Here is a 6658-nt window from a genome sequence, read left to right as displayed (position 1 = left end):
GACCTCCTCCCGGGAGCCAGGTTATACAGGTCTCCTGCAGCATAGCAGAGGTCTGTCTCCCAGGGTGAGCCTCTGCCTCACCCGCCCACCCGTGTGCTAGGGACAGAAGGGGGACTTTATGTGCAATCTGCCCGACTCTCCAGAAAGCACTTAGGTTTACGATGTGCGTGAAATTGATCGCCAGTTGGCGCAGCCCCCGCGCGTTCGGTGCCAGCCCAGCACTGGCAGGAGGCTGCCCCCCCACCCCCCGCTTTCAAGGAGCGTCAACGCCGCCTGCCAAGGCCCCTCGTGAGGGTCCTTCTCCACTAACAAGTACAGAGTGGAGGGGGAGCTCTGCCCAAAGGCCTTTCCACAGCTCACACACCCCCACCCCACAATAGTTAAATAGCTCATGTTTTATGCCAATTCCAGCCTCTTCTGCCTCCCCTCTAACAAGCTGATGCTCTCAAAGGCCCCACTAATTGGTGTTTGCGCCTCACACACCACGACACTTTGATAGTCACTTAGGACGTGGGTCCATTCATCACCCCTGTGGTCCAGGAGGTTGCTCACCTCACTGCACCAGAGTGCCTGGCCTGGGATTCTGCTCCCGTGTGCACATGTGAGAGCCCCCATGTGCCTTGTTTCCTATGTGGAGGACCTGTCTGCACAGGCACACGTGTGTGTGCAAATGTTCCTTTGAGGATATTTATTGTGTTCCCATGTGTTTGCATGCCAGTGCGTGTGCACATGTGAATACTACCACGTGTGCACATGGGGGTGTGCATTTGTGTATGTGCACACCTTCCTGGGCGGGCGTGTCTGTATGCGTATTCCATAGAGCTTGTGTGTGTTTATGCGTGCATTCATGTGCTTTGCACGTTTGCGTGTGGACGTCTGTTTGCAGACGTACATGTGAATTTTTTACATACAGGCAAATCCTTGCAAGTCTACTGATAAAGTCCATATCTGTGCCTGAGTGCACCTGTGGGTGTGTGGGTTTGTATGCCTAAGCCCAGAGGACGGCAGACATGGGTGTTTGCGTGTGTGCAGGCAGGGTGTGGAGATGAGAAGCCCTCTGGGTGGGGTATCCATGTGCAGATGGCATGCGTGTACTCGGGCATTTGTGTAGGGCACATGGAGGAGAGGTGTAACGCTGTAGTGAAGGGCCCACACACAGGCTTGGGTGTGAGGCCCGGCTCTGCCATTTCCAGCTGTACGACTTTGGGATAATCACTTAACCACTCCAACCATCAGTTTTCTCCTCGGTAAAATGGAGGCGATAAAAGCACTTACCTCATATTGTTGATGTGCCAGTCAAATGGGAACTTACACTCAAAGGGCTAGCAGGAATGTGCAAGATGCAGGGGCGTGTGCCTATGCACAGATGGAGAGGTCCTTCCCACCCTCCCAATCCTTCCCTCCTCCCTGGGAACACCCCAATGCAGACACCACCCCCCCACCTCCCCACCCCACCCCAACATGGAGCTAGCTGTCTAGAAGAGACCCTCTGGGCACTTGAGGGGAGAACTGGTCAGGCTCGGGTCACACAGTAGCAGTGACAACCCCCGAGATCTTTGTCACATCCAAAGTGAGTTCACACTTTTATTACCTATGTTTGCCAGGTGGGAAACTGCGGTGCACAAGGAGACAGGAGTGGGTGGCAGAGCGGGAACTCGCTGCCAGGGCTGTGGGAAGCCGGGACGCCCCCTGTATCCCTGAGGGAGAGGGGCAGCTTCAAGAGGATGGAGCAATGCACATCTTCATGCAGCCCACGCATAAATACGCAAGCCTGAGGGATTCCTCCCCTGTCCCCCAGGCCGGGGGTGCCTGCCTCAGGAGAGGGTCACCGATGGGGACTCAGGCTCTGTTGGCTCTGACCGGGCTGGTGAACCCCAGGCCAGGCGGGGCGCCCCCACGGGCAGGTCACACGGCCTTCCACCCTACTTGGTTTTGAGCCTGAAGTGTCCCTGGTATCCCCAGGGGGAAGAGACCTGGGCTCCTGCCCTGCCCCCACCTAAGACTGCAAGCCGCCTGTGTTACATTTTTTTCTTCCTATTTTGCAGGATAACTTTTTATGTTCCTCTTTTAATTGAAAAAAAAAATCAAAACTTTAAAAATCATAACCAGCAGCATTGCTACCTGATCTTTAGCACTGCCAGGCCCCGGCGTCATCACCATCTCCAGCATCGCGGTATGATGACTGCGCCCCCCCCCCCACCAGTCCCACCCCTCACGCTGTGCTGTTGTGACTCCCAGCCCTGAAACTCTGCCAGGGGCCCAGGACCCAGCAGAAGTGTTCTCTCCTCCCTACCATTTACATCCCATTTCTCCTACCCCAGCCCCAGGCCCATGCCAACGCTCTCCCCCATCGTTTGCCTTCCATTTTTCCTACTCCCCCTTCCCCCTCCCAGGCTCCTGCCAGGCTCCTGTGACCTGAAGCCCGCCCCCCATCTGCATGTCTCCCTGCTCACTAGAGCCCCTGGCCTAGCCAGTCCCGCAAACTGCCGCCCTCCTGCGGCCCCCTCCTCAGGCCTGGCGCCCCACCCACCCAGCCGGTGGCCTGTCTGCCTTCCTGAGCTCATTAACTGCAGGTCACCGTTCAGCAGGAAAGACAAGGCGTGGGTTCTGCGGGCGTTCATTAGCCGTGAGAGGAACAGTGTGTGTGAAATTAGCAGTCACCTGAGGACCTCGATAATTTCATAATTAGGAGGCCTAATGGCTCCAGCTCTGGATGCCAAATGACTTAACCCTTTGCCTGCTGGGCGCTTAACCCCCAGCCCAAGGCTGCTGGAGGGGCCTGCAGTGCCCCCTTTGCTCCGGTTCCCCTCCCTATGGCCCAATCATGTTTATCTCTGCCACCCCAGTGCCCAGCCCCCGCACTGGCCCAGAGGGGGTGTAAAAGTAAGGTTTAAAGAGTAAATGAATGAAGAAATGAATGAACGAATGAATGAACAAACAGGTACCTGAATGGGGAAAGAGTCTCAGCCCCTGCTGCAGGTGCTCAGGGGAGGAATGAGTCTCCATCTGCATGAGTAGGTGTGTGTCTGTGTGCATGCCTGTGTGTGCAAGTGAGAACATGAGGGCACCACACACGCACGCACACACACACACACACACACGAGGGTCTGCGGTGTCTGCTTCTAAGAGACTTGCGTGAGTCTGCATCCACGCTCACATCTGTGATACTCATTCTGCGGCCTCCTGTCTGGACAGAGGGTACTCTGAGGGGGGACCCCAAGTGCCTCCCTTGATGCCAGCACCGCCGACACCATGTGGATAAGGGTGGCTCCAGAATTTCTATAGGTGGCACTTGGTGGGGGAGGGGGGCAACAGGGCCTACAGAGTTTGCCAAGAATCTGCATTAGCCAAGCAAGGGCGCTGCTTTTTAGATGGAATGTTTCTTTGGGAGGCTGGGTGACTGAGCCTCTAGCACAGGGGGAGCTGGTTTTGACAGCTGTCCCCTGCCTTTCCCAGCCTGCTCTCCCTCCTCCCCACCTAGCCCTAGTCCTGAAGAGGTGACAGCTGAGGTGGAGGCGGGGGAGCCCTGGGCTCCAGGCCGGCTTCTGCAGTCTGGGACAACTGGTTCTGAGGCTCCATATCCCTGCCGGACTCCCCTAATTGTGGAGCAGGTGAGTGGGCTGAAGGGAGAATGAAAAACTGGGAGAAGAGTTGAAGAGAAACAATAAAGGAATAGGAAGAGAGCTGAGGGAAGGGGGAGAAGGGGAGGAGAAAGGATGGGAAGTCCCAAGAAGGTGAGAGAGAGGAGGAGAGAGACGGGGGGGGGGGGGGGGGGGCGGAGAGGCAAGGAGGCCCAGAGCATTATCAGCACTTAAAAAGCAGCAGCTCAGTTCTTTGGCACAAATAATGGCTTTTTATGAATAAATCATGTGTCAGACGCCTCCCTGGGAGTGGGCATAGAGGGGGGCGCGTCTGCTGGGCTCCAAGGCTTGCAGGGAAGGGCCAGTTGCAGACCCCCAGCTGCAGGGGTATTGCCCCCTTTCTCCTGATGGGGTCCAGCAAGACAGAGGCTGTCTCCGGCCTGAGCCTGGCAGAGCTCTTTACTCTGAGGTGGTCTCGCTGCTCCCTGCTCATGAGCCTGGCCTGATCCCAGGGTTGGGAGTGGCCCTTTGCTCCTCTCTCTTCTCCCCCCCCCCCCCCGCAGAGCAGCCCAGAAGACGCTCCTGGCGGGGGGAACACCAGCTCTGGTGCACCCAGAGAGAGGTATGCGCCAAGACAGCAGACACACCCAGAGAGGAAAGCATGCAGTGCACACAACTCACACCAGCAGACTCCACAGCCCCGGGCGCACGTGTGGGCACACTCGGAGACGGAGATGCTGTTATTCCTAAAACACACACGCACACGCACACACACACACACACACACACACACACACGCTCACTCAGGCATGCGCACAGACAGGGAGATCCCAACCATCATCCAGCCTGCCCCCCACCCCAGCGCTCACGCACACGGGCCCACACAGACAGATGCATATGGGGCTACATGGACACACACAGACCTGCACACGCATACCAGCAGCCCACCCTCCATCAGCTTAGGGTGGGGGCAGCTTTGCAGCCCATATGGAGCCCAGACCCAGCTGGGCTGTCCTGGAGTCTGGTTGTGGGGTGGGGCTGGGGCATCTGTTCCAGGGGATAGTCCATCAGCTTCTATATGTTCCCCACCCAGTGAGGACAGCTTACCACACCCCACAGTGACGTCTTGCCTCCCAGCCCTTAGCCCAGGACCTGTATAAGTCCTGCTGGCTCCGAGCTCTTTTGCTGCCCTGCTCACAGCCACCTCCTCAGAGGCAGTGGGGGCCATGGGAAAGCCTGGGCATTGGCGGTACACACAGTCTGGGCAAGAACCTCGGCTCTGTCCCTTGCCAGAAGTGTGACCTCAGAGAATAATTCCAATCTTGTTCACTCCTCAAAACAGATCTGAGACAGGTGCTACTGACCCAGCTTCCAGACCAGGAAAGTGAGGATCCAAAAGGTAAAGGCACTAGGCGTTATTTCCAAAACCATGCTCTTTTCACATACTCAGTGTTTGGGGTTTTCCTCCTCCTCTCCCTTCGGCTGCTCCTTCTCAGCCAGTGGGTTCCTCTTCCTGTGCCAACGTGTTCTTAGGTGTTCACTGAAGCAGACCTGGGTCGCCCTGCTCTTCCCACTCAGCACCATCCCCTGAGCCACTCCTAACACCTCCATGACAACCTCTGTGCTCCTGATTCTTCAACTTCCCTCTCCAGGATTTCTGACTCCATGATCCAGCTGGACATCTCCAGGGCACCATGCTGTCCAGTGCCAGGGACTGCCATTCACACAGTAGATAGACTGCTGAACATCCTTCCCAAATCCCAAGGGTTCCATGGACCCTAACTGAAAGAAGCCTGTCTGTGGCTGAGTGTACCATCTTTCCGAGGGCTCCTCCCACCTCAATGCTCTCCTCAGAGAATGGCCCTGCCCGTCCAGGTGCCCAGCCAGAATCCAGGCATCACTTGATTCTTCCCTGTCCTTCACCCCCTGTATCCAATCCAAAACTACTCCCAGTGATTCTATGTCCAAAATATATGGGAATTCATCCTTTCCCCTCCTGCCCCTCTGCCCTCCCCATGTCACCATTGACACCTCTGGCCTGGCCACTGACAGGAGGGGTCCCCCTTCTGGCCCATTTGCCTCCCCATCATCAGTAATCTCTCCATCTCTTTGCTTTGGCCACACTAAACTGCTTTTGGTTCTGGAACCCACATGATCTCGAATCCGGGCCTCTCAATATGCCGTTCCCTCCCTGTTTGAATCCCTCTCCTTCCCAGGGCCAACTCACCCCTCAAGGTTCAGCTGAGACAGCACCCCCTCCGGATGCCTTCCCTGACTCCTCGAGCCTGGGATTGGTGTGGCATGTCATTCATTCCCACAGCAGCCTGTCTCCTCCTTTCATTGCAGCTCTGATGGATAATCGCCTGTTTACTCACCTGTGTCCCCCTTGAGCCTCTAAGTTCCTTGAGGGCAGAGATTGTGCCTCTGATGCTCTCGCTGGCAGCCCAATGCTTGGTACAAGACCTTGGCACTTAAAGGTGCTCACTAAATCTTCCATGGATGAACTAATGAATGAGTGCTGGGCTGAGCACTTTATACACCTTTTCTCATTTACTCCTCAGCAGAAATCCATGCAACGGCTGCTACTACCCTATGGTCTAGACCAGGAAAGTAAGACGTTGAAAACTTGCCCATGGGCACAAAACTAGCAAAAGGCAGGAAATGGATTCAAAGAGAAGTCTGTGTGCCTTCAAAGGCCTCCCTTCCATTAAGCCACGCTGCCTTTCCAAGCCATTTTCCCTTTCTGACCCTGTTTTCTCAACTGCACAATGGGAACGAAAATCATACCTAATGCAGGACCTGACACTAACAGGTTCTCAGTGAATATCTGTGCCTTCTCTCCCAACCTCTGAGGCTTATGTATTCAGGACAGAATTTCCCCCAAACTAGAAACTTCCTGCCGGCATGTGTTCACAGAAACAGGTGCAGAGTTCCACACCAGGACATCGCCAGCGTCCAGAACTCAGTAGGCGCTTAATCAATGTGTGTTGAGCAGACAGGCATCAGGGAATGCTGACATATACTCAGACACAAAGCCACAAGAGGGGCTCAGGCACAGGGACCCCCCACCATCCCTG

The sequence above is a fragment of the Zalophus californianus genome, chromosome 4, assembly GCF_009762305.2.
Source record: "Zalophus californianus isolate mZalCal1 chromosome 4, mZalCal1.pri.v2, whole genome shotgun sequence".
Lineage (NCBI taxonomy): Eukaryota > Metazoa > Chordata > Mammalia > Carnivora > Otariidae > Zalophus > Zalophus californianus.
The sequence above is the reverse complement of the archived record's forward strand: the minus strand, read 5'-3'. Positions refer to the sequence as shown.